Raw genomic sequence first — 14,907 nt, 5'->3', positions numbered from 1 at the left:
AGATTTTGGGGTTGATCTGTTAATGACCATTAGCTTACCGTAATTAATTCAATGTACAAAACTTATATCTGCAGTGTCCTGTGATGTACAACTCCCATGGGCAACATTTACATTGTAATGTATGTAAATGGAATTTCCTGAAGCACAATTAAGAGGCTACAGGTATGTATACATATGGATATATATAAATGTTCCCCCCAGGGGTTGTGTAACATTGTAGCTCTGCCGAACCACTCCAACTTCTCTCTTGGGTTTTATTTTGTAGGAGTATCCATTTGTGTAAAGGCACTTCCCTTTTGTGTTTGTGGTAATAAATTAAGGTGGAATGGATCATCCAACAAGAATCTTAAGGGGAAAATGTATACTTATGAACCACAACAGACCTCTTTGTTAGATTTGTTCAACTGTGTTAGCTACAGACTCTTATAACCTATTACCCTCTGGCATGCATTAGGCCAACAGAGAGTGTTAGGAGAGCCCTTCCCCTCTGCCCGCCAAGCTTACTGCTGTGAGTCATAAAAACTTTGCTGGGCTTCATTTTCCTTTTCTGTAAAATGAGAGCTGGATTATATGACCCCAAAGATCCCTTCACTAAAATTCTACTATCTATGACAATGTCCATAGCTATTGGTAGAAATAATTGTTAATGTGAATGTTCCTTCAGATTCCAAATTGATACTGTATAGGTGCTTAAAAGTAACTTGAAGTTATAAAAAAGATGTTTAACTTGCACCAGTTCACAAAGAGGCACAACAGAGGTTCTACTCTTCTCCCAAACAAAAACTATTAAATTGAAAAGATTTTTAACTCACTCAGGATATTTTTTAGAGTAATTTTAAAGCACTATGTCACCTCTCTGATTTCTTTACTCAGTTGGTGAACTATCAAACCAATGCAGAATTTGACATTTATTAAAACAATATACCATATTACAAAAAGCCCTAAATAGCAGATTGTGCAGTTGTTCGCTGAATTTAGCTGTTAAAACCTTAAGTTTTACTTCTCCTAATAGTATACTTACGTTCTACTGTTTCAACGTAATAACAGTTAATACTATAACAAGTTCAAGATCATGGCAAAATCACCAAAGTCATAGTTACTTTTGTCATAGTTAACTAAGTCATATATGACTTAGTGCTAAATCACATTTTTGTTATAGCTGACAAAAATGAATCTACCTATTTGTCTGCTGGTAGGGATTTAATCTCATGGATTTCAGCTTTGGTTAAAACTAAAAATATACATTATCCAGACTTGATGCAGGCATGGAATTGGCTTTAATTCACATTCTTTTGCTTTGGGAGAGCTGCAGAAATATGGACCTTGCTCAGGGATGATGCTATTTTAGAAAGGAGAAAGGACAGGCTGTATATCATTGTCCAAAGTAGAGTTTTTACGTTAAGAGAAAGCCATGTATAGGCTGGAGTAGATGAGAAGAAGAAATCACAGTAACTTTTTTTTCCCCAAAAGGAACAAGACAGAGAGCTTGCAATAGTATTTTGAGTACCAATAGGCAAGTATGGATTCTAAATATCCTTAGATAATTGCAGAAATTAGGAAACAGTTTTTAATATAAACGCATAGATAAATAAATTTTGGTATATCCATATGTTGGAATGCTCTGCAGATGTTAAAAACATGTTTTCAAAACATAAAACAACATGAGAAAACGATCATTATGCACTACAAACCCTTTATTGCTATCAAACAGGAATCAATCTTATTCTTTCCAACGTCTGTAGCCTCGCTCATGCCATTTCCTCCCCACCCCCAGTATAAATAAGAGCATAATGGAAGAAAGGTTTTAAGGAGAGATGCACAGACAGTGAATTTTAAAGCCTGAAGGGATTTCAGAGATCATTTAGTCAAAATTCATCGTTTTGCAAAGGAAACTGACACTGGAAAATTAAATGTCTCACTTAAGGTCTCAATATCAGCATTGCTACTTGCCAAAACCTGGGTTTCCTTGATCCCCAAATCTGGCACATTTTACCTTCTACTGTTAACATGCTACATCTGAGGTTGGGTCAGACCAGATTAGAGAGAGTACTTTTGGAGAGGGTGGGTACAGGGCACAATGGTAATGGAATGGTAATGATCAGAGTCATAAAATATCTGTGGAGATCATCTATTTCCTAATAATTCTAAATCTTTAACTTTTTTCTTACTCAGTACTGCTTTAAAAATTGTTGGGGGAGAACTCAGATTACTTCTTTGTCTCACATAAATAACACTAAGTAATAAAAGTGACTAGATTACAATTTATGACTTTTACTTATTTGTTCATTTGCTTTTGTCTGTCTCTTCCACTAGAATGTATCTTCCAGAAGGGCAGGCCTATATCTTTTTGCTTACTCCAACTCCCTTCTAGCAAGTGTTTGACACATAAAAGATGTTCAATAAGTACTGGTGAGTGAATTATTAAATCATAACTACTACAAAGCAGTAATCCTTATTTGGTTTGGCTCGATTTCTTCTGGAGGTTTTCCCAAGTTTTGTGATTCCATCACCATTCTCAATTAATTTTAGAATTGGGTGAACGTGCTCTATTCTTCATATGCTCTGAAGTTCATTCTAGCACAATTGAACTGTTTTATAATATTAATTTTGGTACTCTTAAACTCTTGTGCCAAATTTGCTAAATTTGGGAATGACCTTGATCTGTAATTTTATTTAGGTTTTTATCCACAGATGAATGTGTAATTCACCACCATGAATTAGTGGTGTGCATGTGAAATTAAACTGATGATGAGTCAGGAGGCAACACTGTTGGGTGAGCAAATTTGGAAATAGGAAAAAAGAGATGGTAATACCTTGAAAAATAGAAGTATAAGGCTGAAATAAGTATACATATAAACTTCTATCTCAAATTAAGTGTAAGTTTCAAACCTGATAAAAAGAAGTAACTAATATTTTGAAGAGTGGATTTTTCCTTAAAGGTAAGATATTAAAATAAAAACGAAGCAAAACAAAAACACTGAGCCTAAATTTAAACATTAATCTCAATTTTAAAAGGTAGGCCTCATACCTTTTCCTCCTTAGGTTTATTTTCAATACAAATATATGTAGAGAATTAAAAGAGATATATTTTTTTTTAACAGCAAAATTTTTACCAGATGAAGAAGCTTAAAAATGTTGGCCTTGTAGTCTATTTCTAGGAATTCATCCTAATTTAGGAAATAATCTGAAATGCTAAAATAGATTTATGCATAAAAAGTTCATAGCAACATTATTTATAAGAAAGTAAGGAAAATAGCTTAAATGACCACTTAAGGAAACACTACTCCACACAAGGATCATTATGCAGCCATTGAAAATGTTTTTAAAGAGTTTTAAATAACTTGAGGAAACATTTCTGATAAATCGTTATGAAAAAAAAGACAGTGTGCTCAAGCAAACAGTTTAAACTTCATAAGCTTAAAAAACTGCGTGGAAATATGTCAACCAATAGTCAGTTACCTCTAAATAAAGGAATTATTGGTTATTTTTTTCTTGCTGTCTCTTTAAAAAATATTTTTTCTTTATTTTATTTAAACATATTTTCAAATTTTTCTTCACTTACATGTACTACTTTTATAATCAGAAAAAGAAACCTATTACTTGGCATAGATATGTGTTTATGTCCCAATGATGTGTTTTCAGTATCATCATGAGTATAAATATTGTTGCCCAAAAGAAAAGTTTGATATTGATTTAAATCCAAATAATGGAGTTTCCAAAACAAACACTGGTACATATCCTATAACTTGTAAAATTATAGTGGTTTAGTATAATTTATTAATTATTTCAACATAGCAGGCTCTTAGTATGTTCGTTGATGATGAGATGGTTAGAGAAGGGATACCTCAATTCATTTACCAAGTTCCTTGAATCTGTCAGTTAGCAACTCTCCCACCAAGAGATTAATGATATAATCCTATGTTAAAAAGTTGTCCATAAAAATCTCCCTTAGTTTGTGTGGTGCACTTTTGCAAACTATTATTTTGTACTTCAAAAAGAACAGTCTCTTAAGTGCTAATTTTTTACAGACACAAAAGGGAGAAAAAATGATTCTTACCTTGTTTATATTGGCCAGCTATGAGCTTCAAGTAAGATTCTGTGATCTGTAAACCACCAGTAAAAAAGGTTTCTTGTGGAAATAACTGGCAACAATACTTACCTTGTAAGGTTTTAGAAATCATGTATGTAAAGTACCCAGCGTAGTACATGGCACCTAGGCATTCAGTAAATGGTGGCTATTATAATAATACAATATATAATATTACTATGACTTATTATCTGTTATATATAGGTTGAGTTGAAAAAATATGAAGTGCAGTCTATTTAAAAACATTATTCTAGGCTTTCAGATAAAGATGGGGAGTGAAGGCTGATCACAAAATCTTCCTGCCCAAATACTTTACCAAATAGTTTGTGCGAAACAAAGAACAGTAAAAACTTCTTTAAAAACCTTACCAGGGACTTCCCCGGTGGCGCAGTGTTAGGAATCTGCCTGCCAGTGCAGGGGACACAGGTTTGAGCCCTGGTCCGGGGAAGATCCACATGCTGTGGAACAACTAAGCCCGTGCGTGACAACTACTGAGCCTGTGCTCTGGAGCCTGCGAACCACAACTGCTGAGCCTGAGTGCCAACAACTACTGAAGCCCGTGCGCCTAGAGCCCATGCTCCGCAACAAGAGAGGCTACCGCAATGAGAAGCTTGCACACCGCAACGAAGAGTAGCCCCCTGCTCGCAGTAACGAGAGAAAGCCCCGCGTGCAGCAACGAAGACCCAAGGCAGCCAAAAATAAATAAATAAATAAATTTATAAAACATTACCAGAAGCAGCGAGAAAAAAGAAAAGTCTGCAACCTAAGCCAATGAAAGCCAAAAAAATACTATTATTTCAAAATAAATAAATAAATAAATTTGGATCAGCAAGAAACGAAATAAGCATGGCTGGAAATCAAATTCTCACCAAAAGAAAAGACTGGCAATCCCAGCACATTCCCTAGTCAATTCATCAAGATGATTATGCCTTGTCTCCTCTCTCCTAAATCTCCCACATTTCCCTGCTCCTCACTTCAAACTCTCGTTTCATTGATAAATAGAAGCTATCACAAGAGAAACTCCTTTTTCCCACGTTATACCTATCAACCTGACTTCATCTGTACTCATATATACTCTCCCTTTATAAAGGGTCAACTCTCCCTGCTCTTATCTAAGGCAAGACCCTCTACTTGTACCCTGGATCCCATCTTTTCTTGTATAGTCAAGGATTGTGCTCCTGTGATTACCCCCTCCGTTTCCTGCATCCTCAGTTTCTCTCTCTTTACTAGATTATTCCAATCAGTAAACATACTGTAGTATTTCCTTCTAAAAATACCATCACCCTAGACCTCATATACTCCTCCACTTACTTGGTGAGTAGGAGCCCATTTTTTCTGCTCCCTTCTATAACAAACTTTTAAAAGGTTGTCTGTACTTGGCAGTTTCCACTTCCTCACCATACATCATCTCTTCAGTCCATTCCAATTAGGATTATTGTCTCCATAGCTCCACCTAAACTGCTCTTGTTGAGATCATCAGTTACCTTCTTGCCAGATCATTTTCCTTTTCCCAAATGTTTGGGACTCCCAGGCATATTCCTCACCCTTTTTTTTTTTCACCATAATATTCATTTCCCCCTCAGTCGTATTATCCAATTTTTCTGATTTTAAATATTGTCTGTGTTCTTAGGACTCCTGAAATTTGTATTCTATCCCTAATACCTTTGTCGAGCTCCAAACCCATATCTACCAACTCCACTCAGATGTCTAATAAGGACTGCAAAGTTAACTCATTCAAAACAAACATATTGATTTTCTTCTCCCTCTCAATTTACTTCTCCCCAAGTTTCCCCCATGTCAACAAGTGGCATTATTTTCATCCAGTTGCTCAAGACAAAAACCTAGAAGTCATTCTTAATTCCTCTTTGTGCCAGTTATTAGGCTGTTATCTCTTAGTAATAAACCATTCCACACTCTGATGCTGGGACTGGGACTCTGCAAGCTACATTTCTATACTTTGCCAGCTGAATCCTTGCTACAGTCTGTCAGTAAGCGACATTAGAAAAAAAGACTAAAAGTCAAGAAGAGGGAAAAAGAACTTGCTCCTCCTTGTTGGCTTTCTGCACCTGCCAGCATTGCCCCAGTTATGGACCTTCACCCTCACAGCAAGCAGTTAGCCCCAAATTTCAACTATTTTCCACTTTCCTAGAACCAGCCCCAGCATATCTCTCAGAGGCACCAGCAGCAAGTGGGCAGCACCCCCTGCCCCAGGTCAGGGTTCCAACTCTGCTGGGTCTCCCCTCCTAGCCCCGGGGTTCTAGTAACTTCACGTCTTCCCAAGTTTATCCAGGACTAGGTTACTTCCTGAAGTTATTATATTATCTCAGTGCTCCCCTTTTCCTTTTTCAGTTAGACAACACCTGTTTGACCAATTCTTTATACTCAATTTATTGCTGTTGAGATACTTAGCAGCAGCCAGAGTGACTCCTCTAAAGCATATATCATCTCCTTGCTCCTCATCACTGTTGGAACAAAATTCAGCCTCCTCTTTCGGGCCTTCGGCCCCTTTTGTGACCCGGCCTATCCAATTTTCTAGTCTCACCTCTCACCAGTTTCTGATCGCTCATGCAGCTCTAATCATTCTGTCTCGAACACACCACTTTTCCACTGCAGGGCCTTTGTACTTGCTCTTCTCTACATCTGGATTGCCCAGGTCTTTGCCTATCTCACAGCCTCGTTCCATTCATGTTTATTCTCAAATGTCATCTCGGAGAGGCCTACTCTCACTGCATCATCTAAAATGCACAATTCCCCCCCCCTCCATTTCCTTACCTGGGTTTCTTATTCTCACTACCTGACTTTGTTATGTTTATTTCTCCCTCCCCTATTCTCAAGTAAAAAGTCTCATAGCTTCACATAAAGGAAGGGATGTGATCTTATTTACCACTGGTGCTGGCACTCAATAAATTCCAGTTGACAACTGAATTTAATAAGTGAATGCAGAAGAAAAGTGGACCAAAGTAATTGCAAACAAGATAATATGCACGTTAGACAAAGACAACATGATATAGCCTAATTCAACTCCTTGAGTACATAACGCAACAAATGAATCAGAAAAAGCACTTAAAGATTTAACAAGAGAATTTCCACAAAATCATACAAGAACTGAATCTGCAGAATAAAATGTTCAAAGAAAAATGGACATATACTATTCATATCAAGGCATATACTGGTTAAGCTATTAGCCATGAAGAATGAAGGAAAAACTTCAGACCTCCAGGCCGAAAACTAAATAACTTATCAGAGGGAGGAAATCATGCTGGCCTTAGACTTCCTCTAAGCAATATTCAAAGCCAGAAAACAAAGGAAAAATGTTTGCAGTCTTAAGGCAAAGCCAGCATGACCCCAAACTATGATATCTAAGTAAGTGACATTCAGAAATTGATGAAAAAGGCAAACATAACATCCACGAATCCATGTAAAAAAAAAAAAAACTATTTAGTGAAGAGCAGATAGCTAAGTGATGAATCAAATTAATAGTAGGAATTGAGAACTGAGGTGTGGTTGCGACCACTGGATTTTAAAATAGAGATCAAGACCAAATGACCAAAGGAATTAAGGTTACAAAACAGAAGAACATTAAAACCGTCACTTTAAAAAATAATGACATAAATAAAAATATATCCTTTCATAGCAGAGTCAACTTGCATTTCTAAATTGGAAACATACAGATAAAAAAATCTCCAAACTCTTAATTTTTTAAACTTTGGATATTTTAGGAAATAAGATCTCTTGCGGCAAAGAAACATTTTTCTAGAGTTCAGCAATTCCTTCAGCTTATCTTACTACTACCAAATTCAAATAATTTTAACACTTTAAAAATTTTAAAAGTATGCACATTCTCATCTTAAATAAGATTATCTTATTTGTATAAGTGCATAGAAATATGCCTACCACGATGGTCACTTAATATTGATGATAAAATCTGGGATCTGAGGAGATTTAAAAACCTTCCTGTAACTTTCTATATTGTTTGAATTATTTATAAATGAACATGTATTGTTTTTATGAAACCAATAAAAACACTATCCTTAAAATACTATTATATACAACAATGCGAATGTACTTAATACTACTGAACTGTATGTACATTTTTAAATTGTTAAGATGGTAAAGTTTGTTATGTGTTTTTTTTATCACAATTAAAAATAAAAAATACTATTATAAAAATTATGATATAAAATAGGTCCAGCCATTATGGCTTTACAGATGGATTTTGACTATCCCAAATTCTCCTCAAATCAATTTTTTCCACCAAAGATTACCCCTCAAATTATACCCTTCACATAATACTCTGTACTTGCTTATACCTTATCTAATTTAATTTTAGAAACAGAGACCATTCACTGGCAGACATTGTTATAAGTATGCAAAATGAAAAGATGCATGTAAAAAGTAACTAATATGTTGTATTACTCTATTAAATATCTTAGTGTTATTAAAATGTAAATATATGTCATTTGATTTACATATTTTGGTGGAAATCTTTTAATGATTTTTTTTCTGATTGTTAAAATATGTGCCCATTTTAGAAAATATGAAAAAGGTAAAAATCACCATAATTACATAATATACTTTGGTATATTTTTTCTCCCAACCCTTGAGGAGAAATAGTTTTATAACCTAAAAGATTTATCTGTACATTAAATTAGATATTAGTGTTTCTCTGTGGCATTAAGTATTTTTAGTGGTTGCAAAAATTCCATTAGATTGATGTACCATGGTTTATTTGATCCCTCCTTTACTACTGAATATTCAGATTGTCTCCTCTCTATAGGTGCCGTAATGACCATATATAAATCTTTGACTTCATATCTGACTAATTTTTTTAGGATTGGTTCCTGGAAGTGGAACTACTATTATCAAAGATTTGGACATTTTTGACTCCAGAAAAGTAATATAGTAATAGATGAGTTTGTAAATTTCATTGCATACTTAGCAACACTAGCTGTTAGCACTTCTTTTTTTTCTTTTTTTCTTTTTTTAACATCTTTATTGGAGTATAATTGCTTTACAGTGTTGTGTTTCTGCTGTATAACAGAGTGAATCAGCTGTACGTATACATATATTCCCACATCCCCTCCCTCTTGCGTCTCCCTCCCACCCTCCCTGTCCCACCCCTCTAGGTGATCACAAAGCACCGAGCTGATCTCTCTGTGCTATGCTGCTGCTTCCCACTAGCTATCTATTTTACATGTGGTAGTGTATATATGTCCATGCAACTCTCTCACTTCGTTCCAGCTTACTCTTCCCCCTCCCCATGTCCTCAAGTCCATTCTCTACATCTGAGTCTTTATTTCTGTCCTGCCCCTAGGTTCTTCAGAACCACTTTTCTTTTTCAGATTCCATATATATGTGTTAGCATATGGTATTTGTTTTTCTCTTTCTGACTTACTTCACTCTCTATGACAGACTCTACATCCATCCACCTCACTACAGATAACTCAATTTCGGTTCTTTTTATGGCTGAGTAATATTCCATTGTATATACGTGCCACATCTTCTTTATCCATTCATCTGCTGATGGACACTTAGGTTGCTTCCATGTCCTGGCTATTGTAAATAGTGCTGCAATGAACATTGTGGTACATGACTGTTTTTGAATTATGGTTTCCTCAGGGTATATGCCTAGTAGTGGGATTGCTGGGTCGTATGGTAGTTCTATTTTTAGTTTTTTAAGGAACCTCCATACTGTTCTCCATAGTGGCTGTATCAATTTACATTCCCACCAACAGTGCAAGAGGGTTCCCTTTTCTCCACACTCTCTCCAGCATTCACTGTTTGTAGATTTTTTGATGATGGCCATTCTGACTGGTATGAGGTGATACCTCGTAGTTTGATTTGCATTTCTCTGATGATCAGTGATGTTGAGCATCCTTTCATGTTAGCACTTATTTTCCATCTCTGTCAATCTGATGGGAAGACTCTTTCTGTAATTTAGTTTGATAAAGTTGCATTTTTGCTGATACACTCATATTAATAACTTTACTATTTCAAGGACTTATAATTCTTTGTCTTCTCCATGATGCTTAACAGAGCCTTGCTAAGATACAGAAGAAATGTATTTTTTAATTGGCTTTGGCAGCATTTCTTTTAAAATACATTATATCTTGAACACATAGAAAGGTGAAGAAAAATAACATCAGAAAGGATCCAAATTATTTTACTTAATGAAAAGTAAGATTGTATTCAATTCTTAATGTAGTCTTAGAGCATTATTACTATCAGCCAGCAATATCATATTTTATTTATTGAATTTATTGAAATCATATTGAATTTATTGCTTAATGTGCCATTTTTACTACAGCACTTTTCAAAATGCTTCAAAATGCTTAGTCTATAAGGTTAAGAAAAACATTCACTAGATAACTACTTTGAAATAATTTCCTCAACTCTGCCTTCATTCAAGAGGCCTAAAAACAGACTGGCCCACTTCCAACTTTCTTTCATGTTATCTTTGCTATGAAGTCATTCTATAGATAGGTTAATAAGCATTCTGGCATACAGAAAAATAGTTTCTGTAAAACTATATGGCATAGTTTTGGCTGGGGTTGTTCCTCCTTCAGAACTGCATTACGTAACTTTAAAGTGTTTACTTAAGCTCCTTTGGGCTGCCTCCATGGTAGCTATGAAGTCACTGAGAATTAGGAACAGTTTGGGGCCTGATAACAAAGTCTATTAGTTTAATGTGAACACTTTGTCAATTTTTTTTTATCACTGCCATATAAGGAACTTTAAAAACAAGGATATTAATTCATTTTATTTTTTAAAAAAGTTTGCTACTTCAAAAATCATTAAGAAATACACACAAAAAGGGTTCATAAATGTACATTTGCTCATTACCTAAATGTACTTATTTTAAAACCCATACTCTATAGCATGAATTCACAGTGTGATTTTGACTCATAAATAATTATGCAAAATTACTAAAATGTATAGAGCACAGCCTTTAGGAGAGTATGAATTATTAAAATGGCCTAAGCACTATTTCTATCTGTAAGTCATAAAGGAAGTTTTCTATGAGAACATCAAAGATATATAAATTATAATAATATCAGCTTTGAGAGAATTTAAAAAGATACTAGGTTATAAGATTATTTTATCTTGATACACATAGAAAGGTAGTATCTTCAGTTCCTTAGATAGAGAACTCTTGAGCTCCTTTACACAACTAAATAGAATGTGTCATGCAATGTGCATTGTACAAGTGGAGAAGAGTCATTCAGATTTTGTATGTTAATAATCAAGTGTTATATCACCTCAAAGAAACATGCAAATTCTTATAAAAATACCTAAAATCTCAACCATCACTTTAGAATTACTGACTTTTATGAATCAAACAAGCCCAAGTAAAGTCAAAATCCTGACATCTGGGACTTCCCTGGTGGCGCAGCGGTTAAGAATTCCGCCTGCCAATGCAGGGACACAGGTTCGAGCCCTGGTCCGGGAAGATCCCACGTGGCTTTGGGAGCAACTAAGCCTGTGCGCCACAACTACTGAGCCTGTGCTCTAGAGCCATGAGCCACAAACTACTGAGCCCGTGTGCCACAACTACTGAAGCCCACGTGCTCTAGGGCTCATGTGCCACAACTTACTGAGCCCACGTGCCTGCAACTACTGAAGCCCACGCTCCTAGAGCCCATGCTCTGCAATGAGAAGCCACCGCAATGAGAAGCCCGCGTGCCGCAACGAAGAGTAGCCCCCACTCACCGCGACTAGAGAAAGCCCGCGTGCAGCAACAAAGACCCTACGCAGCCAAAAAAAAGATCCCGACATCTAAAAACATGTAATCCTTTAAATGTCATTTTGTTTTAATTATGTAACATGAGTTTATTATAAAATTACTTACAGGAATAATCTTGATAGCATTTTGTTTTTTAACTTTGAGAAGTTATTGATGGCCTTGCCAATGACCTAGGGAGGTCCAAAGTCAGGGACAATTCAAGGAGGGAATGGAAGAACTTTTAGGACCTGATTATCTCCTTGAAGGTGCAGCCACTGTGGGTGTCCTACCTAGCTTGGGAGAGAGAGAGGTGTCTGTGTACAGGAGGCCTGACCTGGAGGGGAGGGAATGGTCATGAGGGAGAAAAATGGGGGACATTTATGAGACTGCCCACTCAGATTGGCTCTCGATTTGCTTTGCTGTAATGATGCAATGTTTGGGTTTTTATATTACATTCTAATATCAAAAAGAGGATATTTATTTGGTTTCTTATGTTTAAACATTTTTCATATACAATATATTGTTTATACATCTATTTATCTGAAGTTAACATGTGTGGTGATTTTAAACACATGGCAAACTCTCTTCCCATTAAAAGGTAGAGTCTGATTCTCCTGTCTAGAATTGGTATGGCATTAGTGATTTGCCTCTAACAAACAGAATGTGGATAGGATGCCCCAGACTTCTACGCTTAGGTCATAAGTGATACAGTTTTACCTGGCTCTCAGTCTTGGGACCCTTGGAGCCCAGAGCCCTGTGGTGAGGAAGCCCACACCACAAGGAGAGGCCATGTGCAGGTGTTCTGGCTGAAAGCCCTAGCTAAGGTGCCAGCCATACATGAGTACGGATTGCTAGGCGTGGAAGTGAACACGCCTTCGGATGATGCAAGCCTTCAGCCTATAAGCTGCCCCAGCTGACTCCCAGTGGACTGGAAACAAGCTGTCTGCAGAGCCCTACCCATACTGCATATTCATGAGCAAGTAATGTGTTTTAAACCACTAAGTTTTAGGGGTGGTTTGTTTTGTATTTGAGTCCCTGCTTCCATTAAATCTCTAGCTCAGGTTAGCTGTAACAACTAGGAACACTTTCCCTCCGCTTTTCCTTGTTCCCGAGCTAGACTGAGATCTTAGCACCTCCAGGTACTAATTGTGGATGATTAAGTGTGGTTTTGAAGTGCTGTTAGGAACAAAAACCCACCATTATGGGGACCCATTTCTAGCCAAAGTCCTTTCCTTGAAGGCTTAGTGGTTGAGCAGGGGAAAAAGAAAGCTTGATCCCCTCCATCTCTCCTTTTCTTCTTCACTAGGTATCCCTAGTTTAAAAAAGAGGGGAAAGCAAGATTTAATCTTCTCCTGCCCTCATCTCCCTTCTGAATTCAAATCTTGGAAAGGTGCTTTCTTTTCACCTGAAAGGTACACAGCCTTTCAGTCTTATAAAGGGACCAAACCAGCCACAGCTTTTATTCCTTATGAAGGAAGCAAAACAGAGTTCTCCTCCTGAACCCGAGGCCACGTCTCCTCCCTCCCCAGACCAGAATGGGGATGGATCCCTTGCTCTGGCCTCACCAGCCAGTTCACTTTCCCATCCCACCACTCTTTCAAATTAACCTTTCTTGAATCCCTTTTTTCTCTATCCCCACTGCCACTAGGTACACAGCGTGGTTCTAGTTGATTCTTACTTAGATCACAGGATATTTTATTTTCCATCTTCCAGTTTCCAGGACCCCAACTGGTGTAATCTTTTCAAGGACCTGTAATCTTTTCATACCTGACCATGCATTTCCATTAAAAAAAAAAATCCTTTCATGGTTCTCCCTTTCCTGCAGGTTTCAATCCTGAGGCCCAATAGTCATTTACTCACAAAGCAGCATAAACCTTGAAATTGTATGCAAAATTGTAGTAGAGGTCTATAGGTGCATTTTTTTTCCTGGAGAGAGACCAGATGCTTTCCCTAGGTTTCTCAAAAGGTATGGTGTTCCCCCAAAAGATAAAGACTTGCAGGTCTCAGGCTAAAGTCCAAACTCCCCAGCATGGACTACAAAGTCCTGTGTGACCTGGTCATTCTTCCAGCCTCCTTCTTTCCCTTCTCTTACCCCTTTCCACATCCCACCCATTCTTACTTGGCTGTAGTTGTTCACTACAGGCCTTTGTACATGCTGGCTTTGCTTGCTCAGCTTGGGAAATCCTTTCCTCTCTTCTTAGCTGGTCTAACTTTTGCCCATACAGGAAACTGCCTTCTTTCTTTTAAGAAGCACCTCAGGCCATGCTACCTACAGAAAGCTGTGCAGGCTAAGCAAGCTGGGTGTGAACTTTTGCCTCCCTGAATCCAGCCTAGCAATTGCTCTTTTAGCATCTACCTCCTGGATTTCCAAACTGGGGTGGGGGGTGGGGAGAAAAGATAAAACGTAAAGTAAAACCTGTAAAACAAGCAGTGACTAATAATTGTGCAGCACTTATACAGAAGAAGAACCCCAGGCTGTAGTATACATTTTTGTAGTGCTTTCTTGGGAGGGTGAGATTGGGTAGTAAATGTGTAGTTTATAGTTCCCTCAGAGTGTTCATGATAAATACAACCACACAACCTTCCTGTTAGAGAATATCCTATACGAATTTTCAACATCATCCAGTTTTCCTTTATTTATTATGCCCAGCCACCAAATGGTGTTATGTATTTAACAAATACTGAAATTAATAGTTCTGATGTTCTGCCATCTACTAGGACTGCTGGGTCATTAATCTGAATATTTCTCCTGGTTCACGCAACACCACCCAAAAAAGACGGTCTAAACATCATGATGTGTCCTTAAATTCTCCATCTACCCAGGAAGATGTTCCAACTTTTTGAGATAAACCGTGTACTAAGTCTTTTCGTGAGACCTGCTTTGTCTTACAGCACAGGCTTTTAAGTCAACCCTTTACTCTTTCAAAAAGTTAAGTCTTTTAATTGTTGCCATCGAAACAGAGCTCTTGCCTTTCTTGGGCGGGACGGATCTGACGAAGTGTATTTCCCTGCTACTAACGCATAAACTTATAAATAGCGCTTACCGCGCTGAGTCACCAAAACCCGGAGTTTCCCCAAATAGCTTATAACGACTGCT

At 37.1% G+C, this 14,907-nt stretch overlaps 2 long non-coding RNA genes across 4 annotated transcripts in view; one reads left to right on the top strand and one right to left on the bottom strand.

Moving 5' to 3' along the window:
* Positions 1-11,500, top strand: part of LOC118884275 — a 33,200-nt gene extending 21,700 nt beyond the window's left edge. For 2 of the 3 annotated variants that reach the window (XR_005017254.1, XR_005017253.1), the window contains 2 exons: positions 75-162; positions 11,404-11,500. This is a non-coding gene — a long non-coding RNA (uncharacterized LOC118884275). Of the gene's footprint in view, positions 1-74; positions 163-2,313; positions 3,506-11,403 lie in introns of those variants that run through there. The other variant, XR_005017255.1, reaches the window with a different exon arrangement.
* The window catches only part of LOC118884273, a 68,568-nt gene that overhangs the window by 52,098 nt on the left and 1,563 nt on the right, over positions 1-14,907 (bottom strand). The gene's annotated exons all lie outside the window — the stretch shown is intronic.

Source organism: Balaenoptera musculus, chromosome 18, assembly GCF_009873245.2.
Source record: "Balaenoptera musculus isolate JJ_BM4_2016_0621 chromosome 18, mBalMus1.pri.v3, whole genome shotgun sequence".
Classification (NCBI taxonomy): Eukaryota; Metazoa; Chordata; class Mammalia; order Artiodactyla; family Balaenopteridae; genus Balaenoptera; species Balaenoptera musculus.
The sequence above is the reverse complement of the archived record's forward strand: the minus strand, read 5'-3'. Positions and strand labels throughout refer to the sequence as shown.